Source organism: Hipposideros armiger, unplaced genomic scaffold (assembly GCF_001890085.2).
Source record: "Hipposideros armiger isolate ML-2016 unplaced genomic scaffold, ASM189008v1 scaffold_24, whole genome shotgun sequence".
Taxonomy (NCBI): Eukaryota; Metazoa; Chordata; class Mammalia; order Chiroptera; family Hipposideridae; genus Hipposideros; species Hipposideros armiger.
The window spans coordinates 4979534-5002445 of record NW_017731374.1 but is presented as its reverse complement, the minus strand read 5'-3'; the positions used below and the strand labels follow the sequence as shown (position 1 = coordinate 5002445).

The following is a 22912-nucleotide window of genomic DNA, read 5'->3' as shown; positions in this document are numbered from 1 at the left end:
TTGTAGAGCATTGTCACCATAAACTTGATGCAACTTTTCACAAGCTTGACACGCGTTCTTCCCTTTCTGGAAGTAAAACAGTAAAATATGGCAAAAATGCACAGTTTGGTGTTCCATCTTCAACTTGTTGTAAAATCTACAAAACTCAACCAAATCGCTCAATTTATTTTTAGAATGAAGCTAGAAGTGTCAGCTGTCCAATGACATAGCAATAACATAGATGCGAATGACTCTAGTACTTCCAAAAATGAACTAGTGCCATCTGTCGCAAACATGTGTTATGTCTTTCCTGACAACCCAATAATTCCTGTCAGGCTTTCTTTCAGATGCCTTCCTGGTAAATGCTTTCTGTTTGATAATCATGGCCTTTGTTTTACTGATCCCGTTTTTGGAAGGAATACCCACAGGTCTCATCCATCTCCAGGTGCCCAAATCCTACTATTAGGTCTCAACTTAAATGTTTGCCCTCCCCGCTACCCCTGGAAGCCTGTCTTCGTTTTTTCAACTTGCAAGTCTACCCAACAAGATTTTTCAGAACAACGTTGCTTTCAAGTATCCTGACTGGTTTTCTTTAGCTCGTTTGACCATTTCTCCCAATTCAAAAAGTTTAGATGTGATTTCCCCATTCTCTAAATCCCCACTGGACTCCAGTGCACATGATCACATTATGGTCATTTGTACATATTTTTTGTGAGTTTCTCGAGTTCAGAGACTGAGTCTTAGGCAGCTAAGCCATACTGAACAAGAATCGGCATAACCGGGGTTTAAATTCTGCCTCCTCCATGGACATATATCATTAATGTCTTTGGGCCTCAGTTACCTCATCTGAAAAAAATTCTGGTAAGCTCTCTGTGCCCCCAGAGACGTGAAGCTTTAAGGAGACAGTGCTCTGAAAATGCTTTTGAGGATCAGTCACTTCGGTGCCTTTTGCAGTTCAACCCAGAGCCTGGAACGCAGGGGGCACACGAAGTCTCTAAAACCCACATCTGTGGCCATCACACTGGGTGCGAGATAAGGCTCTGGTTTGGGAAACAAACACTTTGCCCCAACATTTTCTCCTCCTTCTAAGGGTTGTGACTAGTCCTGAGAAAGAGTAGCGTTCCCTTGGCCCACACATTGGTCCTCATAATCACGCCTTAGTCATAGCTGTGGTGGGGATGCCCAGGAGGAGAGGAGGGGAGAGTTTGACTTGAATCAGCCTGGACTGTAAATGCCAGGGTGAGCAGAGGCCTGCAGAGGCTTCAAACAGAGGAGGATGAGCAGAGCTCAGGAATGCTTCAGCTAATGCTGCGAGCTGATGGGCAGCCCCCACCCCCACCCTGACCCTTTCTGAGTGCCCAAGCCTTGGGCACCCAGTCATGGCTGATGTTGTGACTTTGCAAGAGGAGATGTGTGACACTTTCCTCTCTGCTCTCATTGGGCCCTAGCTTTTGTGTAATCTCGTTGGAAATGGAGCCAGCTATCCTGGAGCTACCAAACAAATCTCAGGATGTACATCCTGCAGAGACAGGATAATTAATGATTCAAACCCCTCCAGATTTATTTATTTGAAATAACCAAGATATTGTTTGTGCTTCTTCCTGTGAAACACACTCTGTGTACTTATTTTTGAACACTTCCTTTGTCCGCTTAGTTGATCCACCTCTCAGCGCTCACTTCTTCTGAGGGACGGTGCCTCTGTTAGGAGGGGTAGGATTCGGTTTGGGAGTCAGCAACCCTGTGTTTTGGCTCTTGCTCTAATCCATTGTTTCCACTCATTACTGACTCTTTACACAATAAAAAATACTCTCAAATAGAGGCTTTGCCTGCCTCTTGGACAGCTGTGAGGGAGTCCCTGAGGGGGGGGGCGGGGGTGTTGACAGGAGCCAGGCTGGCTCTGCACCAATTACTTATCTAAGACCAGTTGTGGGAAGTCATTTTGCCATCATGACAGGAAGTTGGGGAGAAGCTTTCTACCTGCCATTTTCTGCTGCCCCACTGTCACTGCCAGGGGTCTTCCTGTTTCCAGCTATGTTTGACAGATGGTATGCCTGGTGGTCTTCTTCCTAGACTCTCAAGGCTGGGGCAGGTCCATTCTCAGAGGATCTTTGTCCGGGCTCTATCCTCTGCCTTGAGACACAGTATGTGTTATCCTCTCTCCTCAGGTTAAGTGTCTCCTCAATGGGAGGCTCCCTACCAACATTAAAACTGGCTCTTTTCTTCCGTGCTCAAAACCCAACACAAAACCCCCAAATAACCCTCCTCAGACACACTGCTCCTCTTTAGATGCAACCCACTTTCTCATCTCCCCTTTACTGCAAACTTCTTGAGAGTATTAATTACCCTCTTAGCCTCCACCACTCACCTCCGTTCCACCTGCAATCTGCAGCAGTCTGGTTTCTAGCTCAGGTGTCTTACCACCAGAACTGTCCTTGTGAAGGCTGCCTATTCCTTCCTCAGCTTATGTGATCTCTGTTGACTTGTCTCCTCTTGAAGCATGCTTTTTTCTTTGGTCTCTGTAACATCTCACAATCCCTTGGGTTCCTGCTCACTTTTTCTCAGTCTCCTTTATCAACGACACCCCTATCCAGTCTCTAATGCTGGAGTTCCTTGGAGCTCTGTCCTAGACCCCCTTCCCATCCTATACTTATTCCTCAAGAAATTACATCTACTTCTTTGGCTGTAAATACCATCAGAGAGCTTAATTCTTATAGCAGAAGGGGACTGCCACAGTATTGGAGCAGTTGGCTTAGATGTGTAAGACCAGGTTATGTCAGGATAAGCCTAAGGAAGAGAGAAACAGGGATTTCAACCTATAGAGTTGCTGAAGAAGCAGCCCAATCAAATATCTGTCCTCATCTGAGAATATCACTCACTGGGGTCAGTCATGGTGGGCTAGATTGTGATGGGGCCAGTGAGCCGAAGGCTTGATTGGCCTGGGGCCCACCTTTCACTCAGGTGGATTAGCCTTAGTTAGCTCTTAAAAGTGCATTATCTGTATGACTCCATTTATATGAAATATCCAGAACAGGCAAATGCATAGAGGCAGCAGATTAGTGGCTGCCAAGGTCTAGAGGGAGGGGAAAAGAGGAAGTGACTGCTTAATGGGTTTGAGGTTTCCTTTTGAGGTGATAACTATATTCTACTAGTAGACAGTGGTGGTGGTTGCACAACACGGTGAATGTACTAAGTGTTACCAATGGTAGAAAAAAACCCTGGGGCTTACCGCCAGAAGAGGAACCACTACTGCTGAACCTAGACCAGAGAAGCATTCAAGGTCATGTGTGACACTCAGACATGAAACTCTAAACTAGAAATGACTCTTCCCACCAAAATGATTGAAAATCATACCTTCCCTTCAGATAGGGGACAGGATGTGCTATTCCACAAGATAACTAAAGGGTTTCTAAACTAGTCTAAGTAACAGAACATTACAGGTGTGTGGTGGGACAGCCGAATACAGGTTTAAAGTTGGATGATATACTTTTTTTTTTTTCCTTTCAAATCTATGGCTGTATGACTATAATGAAGTCAGATTCGATGTTTTGGTGGAGCATTCTGGTAGCATGAACTGAGGCTGGGGAAGGAGGCTGCTTTTAAATACTTAAGGCCTTGAGCTGGCAGGACCCTCTAACAATTTGGAGAAGTCTAGAATTAGCCTTGACAAGGGAAGTGAGTGAACACTACCCTGTGAGGGTCCTTTACAGTCATTGTCTTTACCTACAACGACCCTAAGAGGGACACAGTGGAACGAGGATTTGAACCAAGTATGTCTACCTTTGAAGCCTGCTAATCCGAATGAGCCTGTGAGGCTACCTGAGCCTTTGAATCAGAAAGGGAGGGATTGGCTTGGGGAGGGAGCTTCTGGTTCTGCTTGCATTGCCGAGCCAGCATCCATGATTGTATTTCTCTTACTGTGCCTGCAATCTGCTGTGGCCCGGAGAGACCTGGGCTACACACCTGTCTTGGCTGCAACCTTGACATTTTCTCTATCCTGCTGATAACAAAATGTGAGAGAGCCATATTGTTGAGCAAAACTTCTAGAGGTTGCTTGCTTGTCCATTTCCCCCTCAGGCTTTCCCTCCCGGTTTCATTTCCTGAGTTGTAAGTCCTGACAGTATGATAACCAGAGAACCCTGATGCACTCAGCATATCCTGTTATTGTGAATCTTAAGTCCTGCTTTCGCATCTGCTGTCCTGTTTTTCCCTCCCTTTTTTGGCCTGTGGTTAGGGGAGTGATTGGATTTATAGAGATCGACATTTGTATGTTTCACCATGCAAGCCTGCATGGTATGCTCAGAAAATCATGAGCCTTGGAACTAGCACCAGATTCAGATTCCAGTTCTAATACTGAGCTTCGGTGTCCCATTTTACCTGGAAATAAATAAAAATGTGGAACTGAGAATCATTTTTGAGGGCTAGATGAGGTAATGGAAAAGGACCCAGCTTTTTTCCTGACTTATAGTAGGCACTCAAGAAATTATATTTCTTCCTCTTCCCCGCCATTTACCCCTTACTCCCACTCCCAAGAGTTTCATTTTTAACACTAAATTCAGACTAAGCATTTGACCATGAGACAGCCTCCATATGTTTTGGTGCTCAGAGTGGAGGGGGTGGGATAAGAGTGGTATATCATTAAGAATATGGGATTCAGTTGGAAACAGGGGGAGACAGGTTTCTGCCTCTCTCTCACTGAGTGAAGCAGGAGGGCTGTAGGACCCTGAAGGACATTCTGCCTTTTCCCTCCTCTCTTCCACAGCTCACTCCTGGCCCAGCATCCTCCACCTGTGCCCCCTTGGTCATGTTGCTCTCCAGGTGGTTGCCCAGTGTTGTTCTCCCTCCAAGGTCAAGACGGAGGATAGGTGGAGCCCAGATCTGGGATAAATGATAAAATCTGTGGTTTGTCTCGAGGACAACTAATATCCTGAGTTTGGCCCTTCCTCTCCTTAGGGTTAGCTTTCTTCGCAGTGCCCGGCTCTTCTCCTGTCCATGTTCCCCTCCACACACACACATTAACTCCCAAATCTCAGCTTCCAGAAAGTATGTGGAGCAGGCCAGGTCCCTCCAGGGGCAGCCTCAGTCCTGCCACAGCACATTAGGACATGGTTGACTAAGAAATACCCAGCAGAGCAGACAGCAGTAGAGTGAGTCAACACATGATTCCTGGCCTTCACTTATTAACCGGAATAAAGAAAGTCAGCTTGGTACTTGGATTATAATATCTCTACGTTTCTTCTTTCCTTTCCTCTATACCAGTCACTTGAGCAAGAACACTCAGAGTAATGATATCAGCAAGCGTGTATCAAGTGCATGATGTTTTCAGAACTATTCTAAGTTCATGTATGTGTATTCATTCATTAGCAACAACTCTATGAATTAGGAACAATTATTATCCCCATTTTACAAATAAAGAAATGGAGGCCTAAAAAGTTAAGTCACTAATCCAATGTCCTACAATTAGCTGGTGGTAAACCAAGAGTCAAACCCAGGAAATTTAACTCTACATCCTGGGATTGTAACATTATGCTAATGCAGAATAGGATATACCATGTTGAAGTCAAGTGTTATGGTCTGAATTTGGGGTCGTGACTTACAGGTCAATAGATATTAAGATGCAGCCAGTATCTTTTGACTGAAACTTCTTATTTGCATGTTTCTATAATCAGAGCACTTGGGTTGGGATAGATATTAGTGTAGTCATCTTAGGAAAATATAATTTGCCCCAACATATTTGAAGCTGTTATAAAGATTAAGAGCTTTATATAAAATATTAAAGCTTATTCTACTAATAAAAAGAAAGTAAAACCCACAAAAATGTTCCTATTCTGGGTTCCACTTACACCTTCAAAGCAACACCTATCTAGAGGGTGAGGATGGCCCCAAAACCACAGTCCTTATACACAGAGACATTAGAAAGACTACATAAAATGCAATTGCTTTCCAATTTACATATTCTCCCAGGTACAGGACTTGTTTCAGTCCCTTAGCTGATATTTCAAAACCCAGAAAGGGTGAAATTAGTTTCAACCTTAATATTTAGAGAGAGAAGCCAAATCCTTTTGAGTATCCCCATGTGTAGGTGAGGTAGCAGCAATAAGTGAGTGTGACTGAGTGGCTGTCCCCACACTGTCCCAGATTTTGCTGAGCTGTGCCTGCACTCCCTGAATATGCTGTCACCTTTTTCCAGCTCTTACTGCTTGGAAGCCTGCCAACAGCATTCCTGGTGACATTCCTGTGTGACTTACAAACTCTTCTTACAGCACAGGCTCTGTTATGACATGGACCCGAGCAAAGATAGGGGCAGGGGGGTGTCCAAAATGATTTCTCCTCATTGCAGTAAATATGATTGAGCATATATCCTTGCCCCGTTTACTGGAGAAACAGACTGATTAACTGGCAGGAATGCTGTAACATGAAACTTATTCTATCATTAGACAAAAATCAGTTCTAGATGCAAAAGTAGTGAAAGTCAATTTGAAAGTACGAGTGCAGTGTGGGTGAAAGAAGAATATAATAACATTAGTCAGTGATTATTGAGCACTTGCACAGTATATTTTATTTAATTTTCACAGTGAGCCCTATAGACTGGGTGTTAAAAGTTTCTCCACTTTTATGGATGGGGCAGCCAAGGCTTTGAAGGTTAAAATAACTTGCACACAATCACACAGATGGAGCCGGAATTCAGACCCAGGCAGTCGAAGTCTAATGTTCACATTCTTAACCACTAAGCAGTGCTTTGGGGCCCTCCACACCTGCTATTCGCCTGAAGCCTGGTTGAGTTAATGGTATCACCTCCCAAATGGTCACCCCAATTCAGGAGCCAGCCTTCACTTAGGCCATCTCCATTTCCCTCACATCCACCATTGAACATGTTTATGGAGGCTGTGCCATATGCCAGATAGTGTGGATATAATGGGAAACAAGGCAGTGGATTTCTGCTCTCGTGGAGACAATTCTCTCTGGGATTTTAAATTTGAAACTAGGCAGAACGAATGTCAGCCTCCCTCTGGTAGGTAGTGAAATAGGGAGTTTCAATGCTGGGGAGCCTTTTGCAGCCATGTTCCCTGTCGTGTGAAAAATCAGAGAGAACCAGAAGTGAGGTGGTACTGGAAGAGTGTCCAAGATTTTGTTTCCAGCTGTTCCTGAGGCTAGCACCCTGCTGCCACTGCGTTTGTTAGCCTTTTGGTAATGTCCATTTTCTGCCTAAGATGGTGAGAGGCGTGTCTCTGTCACTTGCAAGTAAACCATTCTTGAAGGATACAAACCCAAACCAAAAGGTGTCCACAGCCTCACCCCCTGAGAATATCCGTTCTCACATTGTTGTAACACTCTCAACAGTAGCATCTCTTGGAGCACCTGCCCAGCTCTCCAAGAGTCTGTCTTCTTGGCCATGGCCCCTGATTCACGGGGAAAGACCTCCAGTTGCTATATCAATACCACTTGGCTCTACCCACTTGGCCATAGTTTATTTTAAACCCAAACCATCATTCCTGGCCCAAGTTGGGCCAATCAGAAACTCTCTTCTTAAACTTATACATTTAGACTGTAAAGACGCAGACCCCAGGTAGGGATCATTTCATCAAACTGTAGAGGAAGTGTATGCAGGGCAGCAGGGCAGCAGAGGAGCTCAGTGAGCCATGCCCAGGCGTGACCCCGACCCCACCCCCACAACCTGGGCTTCAAGCCTTTGGAGGGCATCCTGTGGAGAGTTTGGGTTTTAAGGTCACATCCTGATCATGGCGGGGCGGGGCCCAAACAGGGAGGCTCCCGTGAGAGCTGGCTGTGCTGACACCACCTGCGCTCCCACGCTGCCCCACCTGTCATCCTGGCGGGTCAGCAGCTCCTGCAAACAGCAGCACTGCTCAGTCCATGTCAGCCAGCCAGCCGCCTCTCTCTACGACGATGACAGCCAGGCTGGCGCTTCTGAAGTAGTTCATTAGCAGGTGACTCCTACACACCCCACTATCGATGGGTACACATGAACTCTGACAGCTCCATTTCCATCACTGGCGATTTAAACTTCTGCTCAGTGGCTTGAGGACTTTCGAACATGCCCCTGCTTAGGAAGCTTTGGTGGGAGCCATAGTGATGCTCTTCGTCCGCCTGCAGAGAAACTCTGAACCGTAAACCTTCCTATTTCCCACAAGAAGACTGTCCCAGGGACTCAAACAGAATATCATAACTCAGGTAGCAGATTCCTCTAAGGGAAACAAAAGAATTACATTGCTCAGTTATGTACAATAGCATCACAGTGTCTTCAGATTTTCAGTCCCGGAATCTTTAAAAAAAAAAGATTTATATATATATATATATATACATATATATATATATATATATATGTATATATATATATATATAAATTTTGTGGGGAATAAAGAACACACAGCATGACTAATAAATGCCTATCACTAAATGTCTCTCTATCAGTAAGATCAGTAAGGATTAGAGGGTCTCTTCTTGGTTCAAAGCCAGAACCTAGACTCAGCCAGTTGCCCTGGAGAGACACAGCATATGATTTCTATCACTGTTTGAGGGACCAACAAAAAGTGATGGTTTTAAGGTTTTAAGCCATTCCCAAACATGGAGCAGATTCTATGTCAGCTCTTCAGAGGCAGCACAGGTGGCTTTTGAACATTGCAACACTTTCTTCTCTCAAGGGCAGTGCGGATTTTATCACCCACCCCACACTAAACTAGGTCCTCCTAAGCCTGCAGAACATGGAAGGAGCTTTCAAAGCCACATCACAGGATCACGCGTCCTTCCTTTCTCTCCTCAGCTGGCCTGCACTGAGAGCTCAGGAGAAGGCTGACTTTTGTAGACGCTAAGGAGCAATCCATTCACTTCCTGCCCCGGTGGAAGCTATTCCTTCTTGTCATCTTTGTGCCTACTGAGGCTGTGCACATCCATTAGTGACTAAGTTGGTAGGAAGGCAGTGCAGGCCTCCCCTGGCCACACACGTACCCTCCATTTACTTAGCCTGACCACTCTGAACAGGAGAACAACCTTGCGTGACTTTCAATGCCAACTTCTGCCAGAAGCTGCCAGTAGCCACTGACATAATTGTCGCACTCAGTTATAATGCCACAGACTGACCTTAAACTGAACCAGATGTCACGTAAGGCTGCACTCCCCTGCTGCACATCTGAAATATTTATCCAAAGAAGGTTTTTCGTTGTGAAAACAAAAGGGTAGATGTCACAAAATGGTGAACCTTAGAAGCACCCTGATTCACGGACTTTAAAACTGTCAGCAAATCTTGGAATTCCTTCCCCAGAACACTCAGCAGAGACTTCTGGCTTTCCAGAAAGAGGCTGGAGCACTCACCATTCAGCCCTCGATCAATACTCTTACCCAGTAGTCTCCAAATGTTTCTGATCACATAGCTATCAGGAAAAGAGACAAATGTATTTCCAGCACATACCAACATTCTGATAAATTGTTTATATGATGTACATGAATTACTTTATATACTACTAATAAACGTTCATTTCTTTTTATTGGTAAAAATAAGTAGAAATAAAAGTTCCAACCTTTCCTTCCAAAAAAGAAGGCTGTAGAGGAAGAAGTTCCTCAAATCCATATGTTGAGAAAGATCCTGGTGTTGTTCTTGTTCCTTATCCAAACGTATCTTGAAGATATGACTCTTTTCTTCAATTTCATCAGATAGTCTATTGTTTTCCCAATAAATTCATCCTCTCTTTTTTTTTCTTTTCTTAAGTTGGCCTAGATCAGTCTTAGTTTTTTTGCAAACAAAAAAATTTAACTCATAAATTCTTCCAGATTTTTGTGTGTGTGGGTGCAAATATAATATAATATAATATAATAATATAACCTAAAAAATTGGACCATACTCTATAAACTGTTTTGTAATATATCATGATATATATAATATTACAAGATAATAAACATATAGTTTGAACAGTATCACATTGTATATATGTGCTATTGTTTATTTAACCAAATTTTTTTCTCAGTTACAGTTGACATTCAATATGATTTTATATTAGTTTCAGGTGTACACCATGGTGGTTAGACATTTATATAATTTACAAAGTGACCCCACCAATTATAGTACCCACCTGGCACTATATGTAGTTATTACAATATTATTGATTATATTCCCTATGCTGCACTTTACATACATCCCTGTGACTATTTTGTAACTACTAATTTGTATTTCTTAATCCCTTCACCTTTTTCACCCACCTCCTCCCCTCTACCCCCCAACTCCCCCCAAAACTCCCCTCCTAGATATCTGGCAACTCAGTTTCTTCTCTGTGTCTATGAGTCTTGTTTCTGTTATGTTTGTTTGTTTTGTTCTTTAGATTCCACATACAAGTGAAATCATATTATTTAAACTACTTCTTATTTTTGGTCTTTTAGGGGAGTCTCACATTTTTCTCTATTATTAAAAAATCCTACTCCCTTCTTAAGATAGATAAAGTCCTGAAAGTCACATTTCTGGACAAAGTAAATGCATTTTAAAGACTTTTAACTTATACTGTCAAGTTTCTTCAGAAAATTTGTGCCAATTTACATTCTCATCCTTGGTGAATGAGAGCAGTTTCTTTGTATGATCAACAGCATTAGGAATTATAATTATTTTGGATCTTTGTCAACCTAGTAAACAAATGATTCTTGTTTTAATTTGCATTTCTTCAATAACTCTAAAATTGGATCTTTTTTCCTCCTAAATTAATGACCTTAATTAATAATTTCATTTATTAAATGCCCATTTTTGTCCTTTATCCATTTTTCTTCTGGAATTTTCATTTTTAATTGTAAGAAATCTTAATATATTTTCAAAGTACATTTGGTGTCTGAAAAAATATTTTTCTTCCAAATATTTTCCAAATTTCATGTTTGCCTTTGATTTATTCTTTGCTACTGTTTTCTTGTTTTGTTTTGTTTTTTAAAAGATTTTTATTGGGGAATTGGGGGGTTGGGAACAGCGCTGGGGAATTGGGGGAAGGGGAACAGACAAGTTGCTGTCCTTTTGTTCTTCAGTCTAGTTGTGGAGGACGTTGCTTCACTGGCCCAAGTTGTCACCATCATTGCGCTCTTCCCAGCGAGGCAGATCAGTCGCCGGCTTCTGGACAGCCGCTTACAGCGGCCTCTGGCCCCTCACGCTGGCTGATGGCTACACACGGTAGCCCATGGCAACCCACTGCCACAGGGGCTGCAGCCTACACCGTCGCTGGCGACTCACGGCAGCCCAGCTCCAGGTTGAGCTGTTGTTCAGCATCTTAGCTGTGGAGGGCAGTGTCACTGGCCCTCATATGTGGGATCCGAACCAGGGCCCTCTGGTGTCCCAAGCCAGTTCTTAACCATCGCGCCACTCGGCCAGCCCCTTTGCTACTGTTTTTATTGTTGTTGCTTTACAGAAATGTTTACTTTTATGTAACATTTAGCCTTATTAGTTTTTTCCTTTGTGGCTTCTGATTCTTATATTATGCTTTTAAAGGCTCTTCACATGCCACAATTACAGGAATATTCACCTATATAATTTACTAGGATTTACTTTTTACATTTAAATCTGTATTTTGTCTGAATGAATTTTGGTGTAAAGTAAGGATCAATTTTCCCCAAAAAATGGTTGGCCAGTTTGTAGTTTTCCGCATCATTTGTAGAATAATCCCTTCTTCATTCAGTGATATGAAAAGCACCTTTATCATAAACTATAAACCACATTGTACACCATCTGTTTCAGGAATTCCCATCTCCAAGTGCAGCCTCTGATCTTGCTGCTCATGACATCAGATTCAAGTTTCTTTGCACTCCTCTCAAAAGAATATCTATTCCACAAAGCACTAATGATCAACGTTGATTTTACTAAATATCAATATTTGCTAGGAGAGACAGAGGAGTGTATTTCCATCACTTACCAATAATCAATGTACAAACAAATCAAAAAGCCCCCAAGCCCCACTTGGGCCGAGCTGCTTCCTGATGGCCTCATTTGATCTATGCTTCCCCACATGGGTCTGAGTCCTGATGGGGTTTTCAAATACTTGGGGTTTTTTTGTTTTTGCTTTTGTTTTTAATTTTTGTTGGGGAACAGCCATGATCATTGGTTACACATTGCTTTCATGCTACAATGGCATAGTTGACTCTTTTTTAAGGAGGGTGCAGCTCACAGTGGCCCATGTGGGGATCAAACCGGCAACCTTGGTGTTATCAGCATGATGCTCTAACCAGCTAAGCTAACCGGTCATCCCAAATATTTGTTTCTTAATTAAAGGTAAATTTTCCAGCTCTATACCCTCACCCAGCCTCTTGTTCAAGAGCATTGGTGATCAAGAAATTTGGGTGCTTGGGGGGAACAGACAGGCTCTCATGTTGTCCTTATTTATAATACATCTGTGTGGGGTTACTGGGCTCTGGAAGTATGGTCCCCTAGATGGCTGGGACAACTGGACCTTCCTACTTATGACAGGTCTTCAATTCACAGCAGCCCACTGGCAGCTCCAGGTATATATTACTAGACAAAGGAGGACTGTGACAAATGAGGGCTGACTGTTGTATTTGAAAGCCAAATGTCATGTGTTGTCTTAGCTCATCCCCAAATAAGCAGCGAGACCCCTTTCTCTGCATCACCATAGTATCAAGTTTTGCTCTTTGCAAAAACACTTCCACATTTGTCACCTTATTTCCTCCTAATAATTCTGTGAGATAAGTAAGTGGTGATCTCTAATTTACAGAAAAGATAAAATCTGAAGTTATATGACTAAAACTAGATCAGAAATTTGACTGATTTGCCTGGTGCAAAATTGTTTAACTTTTCCCTGTGGAACATTTATTATCTTCTCCTCACCTATTTCACCCTCCCCTCCCCTATCCCCCATTCACTTTCTTGTATAACAAAGTCTTTAGTTCATTATTTTCCAGGTCAAACACTGGGCTCTATGCCCTCTAGTCTCCACATTCTCCAAGCTTTTTTTTTTTTTTTTTTCCCCAGCTAGGCTTTCTTACAGGGCTAAAAGTGGAGCTGCAATTTAGCTTGAATGGAGACAAGTTCAACTCTACTTGAAAGGAATGGGCATTGTGCCCTTAGGTTTGCAGGGTAACCTGAACTCTTTGCATTTTTAGATAGAGAAAGGGGTCAAACAGTCCTGCCAAGCCTGAAGTGTAGACCAACAGCCTTGTTCTAAGGGAATTTTCCTGCTTTGGGGCTGTTGAAACAAGGAGTGATGCTTTGGGGGGGTGTGATGGGGATGCGTTGGGTGGTAGGAAAGAACTTGGCAGAGGCAAGAATTGTATATTTCACTGAGATCATCATATTCATTAACACACTACAGTTTATGGTCTTTGTTAATGATTTCTAAATCTTCATGTTAGTAATTAAATCCTTTTTCATCTCAGGATAAACTTATTTGTGTTGCCTTTTGTTGTTGTTTTTTAATAAATAAATTTGCCAGAGATTTGTTTCTTTGTTTTTCTGTTTTCCCAGAGAAACAACTCTTGGATTTACTTCTCCATTTAATCCAATATTCTTTTCTAGTTAATTAGTTTTTACCTTTATCTTTATTATGATGATCATCTGAATTTCTTTAGGGTAGATTTTGTTTAAACCTCTGTCATTAAATGTTAACACATAATTGTTGTTCTTTGGTAATAAAAACATTAAATGGCACCATCTTAGTGTTTTGGCTATGGTTAATGATGCTACCGTAAATATTGCTGTACAGTTATTTATGTGAACATATTTTCTTTTGCCATGGGTAGGATCTCAGGAGTGAAAGCCATTGTAAGATTTATGGTAACTTTCTGTTTTACTTTATTTTTCATTTACTAAAATACAAGATCAATAGATCAGCCTGTCAGACATGACTGGCCTTCCTGTTTCTCTCCAGTCCCCCCTTTTTTTCCCCCCAAATTAAGAAAGGTATCTTTAATATAATTGAATATATCCAAATAAATTAATGGCTTTAATTCGGACTCTTTAGAATGTGGGAACCTGGTGTTTCTAGTTTTAATTGAGATATAATTCACATAAAATTCATCATTTAAAATGTATAGCCCCGTGGTTTTTAGTATATTCACTACGTTGTGCAACCATTACCTTACCTACTTCCAGAATACTTCCATCACCCCAAAAAGAGGCCTCATACCTATTAGCAGTCAGTTCCAATTCCTCCCTCTCCCTGTCCTCTGACAACCACTAACCTATTTTCTGTGGATTTGCCGATTCTGGAAATTTCATAATTAGGGAGTCTTACAATATATGACCTTTTGTGTCTGGCTTTTTTCACTTAACATAATAAAAAACAGCCTATATATCAGCTTGCATTCCCATTAGCACTATGTGAGTGCTCCAGTTTCTTTGGATAGTGTTTCAGTGATTACTGTTCTTGTTGTTATTGTGAAATTGAAAGAGAAGAGATGTGCCTGGCTCAGCAGCAAACACTTCCCTCTGACTTGTGTCAATATGGCAGGAACATGAATGAAATGCTGGGGGAAGGAGACACCTTAACCCCATGTATTGGGTTGTCAGAAAAGTCATGACGCATATTTGCAAAAGACGGCACTAGTTCATTTTTGGAAGTACTAGAGTCGTTCGCATCTATGTTATTGCTATGTCATTGGACAGCTGACAGTTCTAGCTTCATTCTAAAAACAAAATTGAGCGATTTGGTTGAGTTTTGGAGATTTTACAAGTTGAAGATGGGAGATCAAACTGCATTTTCGCCATGTTTTACTTCCATAAGGGAAGAATGTGCATCAAGCTTGTGAAAAGTTGCATAAAGTTTATGGTGACAATGCGCTACAAGATCGTCAGTGCCATTGATGGTTCACAAAATTCTGTGCTGGTGATTTTGATCTCAACAACGCTCCTCGGTCAGGGAGGCCCACTGAGGTTGATGATGACAAAATAAAGGCATTGATCAAGTCAAACCCATGTTCAAGCATTCTCGACCACCTGAAGAAGCTGGGATCCATAAGCAAGTTCGATATTTGGGTTCCACATGAACTCAAAGAAGTTCATTTGATGGCACATGTAAACATCTGCAATATGCTCATTAAATGTGAGGAAAACGATCCTTTTTTGGAGCGACTGATAACTGGTGATGAGAAGTGGATTGTTGACAACAATGTGGTGTGCAAATGGTCTTGGTTCCAATGTGATAATTCACCTCAAACGACATCAAAAGCAGACATTCATCAGAGGAAAGTTATGTTCTCAGTGTGGTGGGATTTTAAAGGTGTTGTGTTTTTTGAGCTCCTACCAAGGAACCAAACAATCAATTCAAATGTGTACCTTTGGCAATAGGACAGTCTGAACGAATCCATCATCCTGAAATGTCCAGAGCTTGGTAATTATAAAGGAGTTGTGTTCCATTGTGACAATGCAAGACCACACACAAATTTGATGACCCGTCAAAAATTATTGGAGTTTGGATGGGATGTGTTGCCACACCCACCATACTCGCCTGACCTTGTGCCGTCAGACTTCCACTTGTTTTGCTCTCTTCAAAACTTCTTGCGTGGTATAATGCTCAATTCAGATGAGGCTGTAAATCAGCACCTTGTTCAGTTTTTCACAAATAAAGAAAGACAGGTTGTTCTATGAATGAGGAATTATGAAGCTCACTGAAAGATGGAAAAAGGTTATTGAACAAAATGGGAAATAAACTATTGATTGATCTTTGTTCTTTATATAAATAAATGACCTTTAAAAAACATAGACAAAATACGTCATGACTTTTCCGACAACCCAATAGATGGTGACTGTTTGGGGCTTTCTAGAGAGGCAGAAAGACTGTGGTCTCATTTCCTTCTGGGGCTTCCTTGGGCCTTCAGGAAAGCCTTTCTAGCTCTTCCCACGTTCCAGCTCTGGACTGAAGTGGGGAAAAAAATGGGACCCTGGCTCATTTAGGAAATTTTAAAAGACAATATGGAATGCCATCCAACACTCTCCAGGATGCCTTTCTCTTTCTTTTCTTTTTCTTTTTTTCTTTTTTTTCCCTGCACCTTGCAATCCCAGAATTTTTGCAGCCTCCCCTGTGTGTATGTGTGTGTGGTAGGGATATGTCACGATAGAGAACATAGAAACTGTGACCAAAATGGAATATTCCGACCACCAAGTGGGTGAGGGCCCTGAGCAAATTGATCTGATTTATAGAAACGAAGAAATGTGACATTTCTTACATCTGAGTGTCAGGCAGTAAAACTCACATCAGCTAAACTGATTCCCTAAAACTGCCTGTGTTCAGCAGGAGGAACTTGATTGTCTCATTTAAAAGGCCCTGAGAGAAGGTTCCAGCCACCCCCCCACTCCAGCCCCCCTCCAGAATAGCTTCCCCCTGCCACCTCTTCTGTGTCTGGCATTTTTGTCATTAGCGTTATTCTTGTTTTTGAGGTACTTCCTTAGAAAGAGGAAACCTTTACTACCCGTTACTTGACTGACACAGCAGCCTGCAGGGACTTGGGCCAAGAGCTGGCCTAATTGGGGAACTTTGTTCTTTGTGATTTCTTCTCTGTGTTTGGTAGAACAGCTACGCCAGGAACCAGCTGTCCCATATATTTTCTCCTTGGCTCAACCACCACTCAAGGCACATGGTACAGTGATATGCAGCCTCCTTCCTTCCTTCCCCGCTGTTATCATGGAAGCTGTCACTGACCATTGTTACTCTGCAGAGGCAGAGACGATGCAAGCACAGTGGGTCCAGGAGCCTACAGCCCTCCCTTGACTCCTGGCCTCTCTCCTCCTTATAAGAGGGTGGGACACACTTCCCAAATTTCCCCTTCATTTTTCTTGGATAGCATACCCCCCTGTTAGGAAGTAGAATTGTGAGTTGCCTGCTAGAAACTTTCTTCCATGAGTCTTCTCTATTTCCATGTTCTCAGACCAGGAATCTTAGCATTATTCCTGATTCCTCCCTTTCTCTGACCCTCCACATCCAGCCCATCAGCAAGGCCTGCCAGTTCCGTCTTCGTAAAGCATCTCAAACCACAGTGGACATATTTCACCTTTTGTAACCAGAAAAAAAATTAACCCCTGTGTATGCAAGTGTGTGCACACACAGGAAGCAGTTTGTTTGATTGTCAGCAGTTTTTCTATTTAAAAAAGCTAGAGAACATGAAGTGAAAGTTAAGGGTTTGATGAGGTGGGAACAAAAGTTTAGGTCTCAGGGTTTGAAAAGAGGATGAAAGAAGCTGAATTTTAAAATACACTATTTTAAAATACACTATATTCTCCACTCCTACTCCGTCACAATAAAAGCCTTCTGAGTATTGGTATGTGTGGTCTGAGCACACGTACACCTCAGTTTTAGATGAAAAGGTTTGGCGCAGTTAAACCAGTCTTCTGATAGGCCCAAAGTGGGAGGGCAGAGTTCTGCCAGGTAGTGATAATCTCAGGTAACATGGTGGTTTCCCTGGAGGCAGAGAGGCTCAGATAGACCAGAGGCTGGCCAGGGGGCAGGAGATTGACAGTTGGTGAGGGCTTTTTCCTTGTGTCTGTAGGTCAAGGGTTGGTCTCCTTCAGGGAAGGGACCCTTTCAGTCAAGGCCCAGGAGGGGCCCTTTCCAGAGGAGGAAGGTGTAGGCAGAGGAGACACAGGGTGGAGGAGAGGAGTTCATTACCTCCATGAGACCATGAGTCCCTGAGAGCTGGTCAGAGGCTGGCTCATTTGAGGACCCAATGAAAAGGCTTTGTTCTCCCCGTCATCCGAAGGCTAGGGTAATTCTGAGGGCACAAGCAGCGGCCCTGATATCATAAGTGCCAGATGCAGCATTCTACAATAGTTGGGAATGAACATATTCCCCATCAGCTGGGGATTGGGGAAACCACACAGCAGCCTCAAGTTCCACACAGATGGTGGTTTTCCATCCCTAGAGAGAGCTCACTGATGTTTAGACCCAAAAGGAAACCCTTGTACAGATCTCTGCTCCTTCCTCAACCCCTCAGCTTTAGGAGATGATATAGAAACTATGGTAAGGATATAGGGCTTTCCCAAACTCATAAAAACAGTGCGGAATGGCTGTTACCAGGGGCTCGGGGATGGGGAGTTGGGGCTATATTAAGGTCCAAACTTGCAACTGATAGACAAGTAACTCCTAGGAATCTAATGCACAGTACGGTGATTATAGTCAATAAGACTGTATTATAAACTTCAAAGTTTTTAAGAGAAATAAAATAAAATAGTATTTTAACATGTAAGGCTTTGGAGTCTCATTTTTGGGTTTGAATTCTAACTCTACCACTCATTGGCAGGTGACTTTGGGCAAATTGCATAACCTTTCTAAGCCTGTTTTCTCATTTGTAAGACGAGGAAATAATAGTACATGCCTTGTATTATTGTTATGAGCACCAAACGAGATACTGAAGACATAGTGCTTGGTATAATGGCTGGGCAAACAACATAAACGCTCAGTAAATTTAGCCATGGTTATCGCCTCCACAAGGAGGTGGGTATGCCAGAACATCTGTTGCTCTGGATCCTGAGTAACAAATGAGAAGAAAGAGCCCAAAGGTGGTGCAATGGTACGTATCACAAAGGACCTTCCCTGTGCCCCCCCCATTATGACATCATCACAGCGGGGGGGGGGGGAATTGTGCCCCAGGATGAAGCAGAAGGGGCAGCATCGCAGAGGCTTAAATTTGCCCAGACTCTGCCCCAACCCAGCCTTCAGGGCACTCTAGGTTTGCTATGCACCAGACATGGGGCAACACAAACTTCCAGAAAATCATAGTGAAAGAAGATCAACCCCAGAAAGCTGATAGAGGTTGACTAAAATTAACTTTTGCCCCAAGAGAGAGCACATGGCCAGAAGAAAGAAACAATGTGCTGTTCAGCGCTTGGGGCCTGGTTCTTTCATCTTGGCTCCCACCGCCCCAAGGGGTTCATGATTCATCTCCATGAGACAAATACGCTGGGGGTGGGGAGAGAAAGGGATGAAGGATCCATTTCTGGGCCCACAATGCTGGGACTGCTCAGAGGGAAGGAAGCCGCTTCATCGGCCTGAGTCTCCTTAGCTGCCCGCCTAGCAGAGAAAACACACAGGGAGAAAAACTAAACAAAGGGGAAGAACGTCATGCACCATGAAGGCTAATAACCAGTTGCATTTATGAGGCATCGACCTTTTGATAACCTCAGTAGGCCACATCCACTGACTCACCTATAAATGGGGTGAGGGCCTTGCTGAAGGCCATAAGCAAGTCAGGGTTAGGATCTGAGGAGCAGGTCTGTCACCAGTGGGGCCCACAGGAGGAAAACCCCAGGAGGCCTTTCTCCTGTGTGGCCCTCTGCCCTCTGTGGCTTCTTTTTTTTTTAAAGATTTTTATTGGGGGATTGGGGGTATGGGAACAGTGCTGGGGAATTGGGGGAAGGGGAACAGACAAGTTGCTGTCGTTTTGTTATTCAGTCTAGTTGTGGAGGACGTTGCTTCACTGGCCCAAGTTGGCACCATCATTGCGCTCTTCCAGGCGAGGCAGATCAGTCGCCGGCTTCTGGACGGCCGCTCACGGCAGCTGCTGGCCGCTCACGCTGGCTGCTGGCTACACACGGTAGCCCATGGCAACCCACTGCCACAGGGGCTGCAGCCTACGCCATCGCCGACGACTCACAGCAGCCCAGCTCCAGGTTGAGCTGTTGTTCAGCATCTTAGCTGTGGAGGGCAGTGTCACTGGCCCTCATATGTGGGATCTGAACCGGGGCCCTCTGGCATCCCAAGCCAGTTCTTAACCATCGCGCCACTCGGCCGGCCCTCTGTGACTTCTTAATCCCCAGCTGGCTCCCCAGGTTCCCTGTCCTTCCTATGCTGTGGGTACAGTGTCACGGGAAATCTCCCCAGCTTCCTCCCCCTGAAGGCCAGCAACAGGCCGTCTTCCCTTGAATGATTTTATCGCTACTCATGAAAGAGATACAGGCAGGATCACAAAACCAACACATCCAAGACAGAGGTATACAGTTTTTATCACTCTAGTCCCTGACCCACATTTGCTCATTCCTTTATTCATTTATCCATTCAGCGAGTATTTATTGAGCACTTGCTGTGTACCAGGTAGTGACCTGGGCACTGGTGATACAGTAGTAAACAAGGCATGCACCAACATGCTCCCGTGGGGTTCCTCACTCCCCTGAGACTATCATGGGAGCTCGTGGCTCTGTAACCTCTGTTGTCCGAGTCCAACTAAGGAGCCCACTCGGGGGTACCGCCTCTCAGAGCCTGCATTTTAGGCTACAGGCTGGACTAGACAGTTTGAGCAGCTGGGAGCCATGCAACTGTAGATCCCAGGGGAGGAGGGAAGCCAGACTGACCTAAGTCTTTGAAGCAAGAGAACACCTGTGGGGACTGAAGCCGCCTGAAGTGTGCTTGCCCTTCAAAGCATGAAACCCAAAGCCAGATGCTCTGCGTTTGCTTTTTCCCAAAGAAGACAGAAATCCAGATTATCAAATGAAACCTCTGAATTTTTAAATGTTGACGATAAATGCAAAAAGTAAAACAAACCAGCCATCCCTCTCTGGGACTTCTATTACACGAATTGAATGAGACGCATCCAAGCTCAGCCCATTTATCACTGTGCCTTGCACCAGCTCAGAGATGTCAGAACTGAATTCAGTCATTGGTACGCATTCCCTAAACATGTTACCTCCTTCCCGAGATGGTAATACTACTTTTAGGCATTGTGTGGGCACCACTTTTAATTAAACTCAAAAGCAGCTTTAAAGTTCTATTATCTACTGACTTAGGGAGAAGTGGGAGGGGAAGAGGAAGGGAGATGAAAGAACTTGGGGGAAGGGTGCTGCTATGTTGTGGGCCTAACTAGACTATCGATACCTTCTCATCTAATCCCAGCAGCTGTGGAGTAGGTAGTTTTCCTGGTTTCCAGGAGAGAAACTTTCTTAAGTTTACTCAGCACCAGAGCCTATGGAAGGGGCCTGTGCTCTTTCTAGTGTATTCTGTGGAACTGACTAGAGGGACATCCGGACCTGTGGCCTCAGGGGAGCTGACGCAGCCAAGCTCTTGCTCAGGCCTCCCTGGACTCGCTCAGTGCTGCAATGCTGAGCACCAGGTAGCTGGGGCTGAAGAGATGGAAAGAGCAGAGGAATTTCCCACAGTCCCTGCTGCATCCTTGCTTCACTCACGAGCATCCCTTACATGTCTCTATCACACACTTGCTTTCTGCTCAGCACAATTCTTGGAAAACTGAGCCAATATAGAAGCCACTGAGGACCCAGTTTATCCCTACAAAGAGCGTTCAGTCTAATAAGGGAAACCCAGGACCTGCAGAAGACATTGGGTGGAGGACATATCTAAAGCAACTTGTTTCCAAGATGAGGTGGCTGAGATCTGCCCTCCCAGTAAGACAGAATTGGATGAAGGTTACTCAGAGCTGGGGGAGGTCCTGTGAGTAGGGCTGCTGGACTTCTTCTTCAGAAAAGAAACCTACCTAGAGGAGGGAGTCATTGTCCAGAGCTGCTCATTTAGTCACATTCAGATCCTCACATTTAGAATACTATTAAGTAATAAAAAGGAAGAAAACATATCCATGCTACATGGATGAACCTTGGAGACATTATGCTAAGTGAGAGACACCAGACACAAAAGATCACATTCTGAGTGATTCCATCAATGTCAAATGTCCAGAAAATGCCAATTCATAGAGACAGAAAGCAGATTAGCGGTTGCCTGAGGCTGGGGATAAGAATGGGGATTAACTATAAGTGGGTATGAGAGATCTTATTGGGGTGATGACAATGTTTAAAACTGGATTGTGGTGTTGGTTATACAAAATGACTAGTGAATTTTAGGGTTTTTTCAACCCTAAAATTTGTTTCAACACACACACCTGCCTTGGGAAACATACACACACACACACACACACACACACACACACACACACACACACACACCTTGAGGAAGCCAGAGCATAGCACCTTTTATACAAGGTCAAAGAGGAAATTAGCTCGAGCACAGACGGGATCTGTTTCCCAGAGTTGCTACTTTCTCATCAAACTTGATAGGACAGTTGGACAGCTCATAGCCTCAAAGTCACAGAAGTGAGCTGACATAAAGCAGTTGGAAGGAGGATGGTGAGTTTGGTTATACTCTAAATGGTTACAGGCAGGAGGGAAGGAGACCCAGCCTCAGACTAACTGGTGAGATGTATCCTAACAGAGCCTTCCCTGAGAAAGCAAACACACTGTTGGTGGTGCTTTTTAATGGAGGGAAACAGTTGGGATTTTACTGTTTTCACAATAATGGCTCAGTGAAGAAGTCAGAGGTGACTTTGAGAATAAAAGAGTTAAATCTGTCCTTGGAAAATTTAAGAAATAAGAAACCCAAAGGATGGGTGGTAGCAGAAGTGGTGAAAAGAAATAGAATCCCAGAAGACTTTAGCCGTCGCTCACTTACTAGCTATGTCCCATAAAGTGAAAATGTCTCTTAACCTCTCTAAGCCTCAGTTCACTCATCTGTAAAACAGTGGTGATCTAACCTATCTCAGAGAATTGGTGAGGATTAAGTGAGATTGTACATGTAAGGTATTGTGGATGGAAAAGGGGCCACATGTTAAACCTGAGAAGCTCAGGAGACTGAAAATAACCACATAGGATGGTGTGAACATAAACATTTCTAACCAAGGTGGGCCATGGTGGGAAGTCACACCCTTGGCCTGTAGCTTCCTTGACAACGGTCAATCTTTACCTTAAGTGAGCGTATCTGTTGTCTTTTTGCATCTAAGATAACATATCCTTGGAGTGTCAGAGTAATCCCTTTTTCCAGACCCCCACCCCCAGGAGGCACAACCCACCACACCAGAGCAGGAAACTACAAAATCCCTCATTGTTGTGTTCCCCAAATACCATCTCTATGTGCTGTAAAATGCTATTAACTATCCTGCATCCACCAATGCAAAAGAAGTGTGTGTCTCTCCATTTTACTTTTTATCCAATCCCAGAGACTTCCCTGCTTTGCTTTCTCCCACC

General features: G+C 43.6%; 1 pseudogene; it reads right to left on the bottom strand.

Annotated features, from left to right (window-relative positions):
* The window catches only part of LOC109379286 (protein CEBPZOS-like), a 27422-nt pseudogene extending 6874 nt beyond the window's left edge, over positions 1 to 20548 (bottom strand).
* Between the last annotated feature and the right edge of the window lie 2364 nt (positions 20549 to 22912).